This window comes from Triticum aestivum, chromosome 5D (assembly GCF_018294505.1).
Source record: "Triticum aestivum cultivar Chinese Spring chromosome 5D, IWGSC CS RefSeq v2.1, whole genome shotgun sequence".
NCBI classification, from domain to species: domain Eukaryota; kingdom Viridiplantae; phylum Streptophyta; class Magnoliopsida; order Poales; family Poaceae; genus Triticum; species Triticum aestivum.
In genome coordinates, this window is record NC_057808.1 from 482,417,698 (window position 1) to 482,417,944 (window position 247).

Sequence of the window (247 nt, forward strand, 5' to 3'; positions counted from 1 at the left end):
ACAGGTGGGTCCCACCTGTCAGGGGCTGTTAGCTAATTAACAGTAGTTAATTAGTTATTAAGTTAATTAATCTTAATTAATTAATATTAACAGGATTAATTAAGTTAATTAATTATCTTTATTATTTATTTATTTTTATTAATTTAATTTTTTTAAATCATTTTTTTTTTACGTTCTGGGCGCGGGGGCCCACCTGTCTGTGGCCCATAGGGGGTTCGGGCCCAGGGGCAGTGGCTCAGGGGCACGA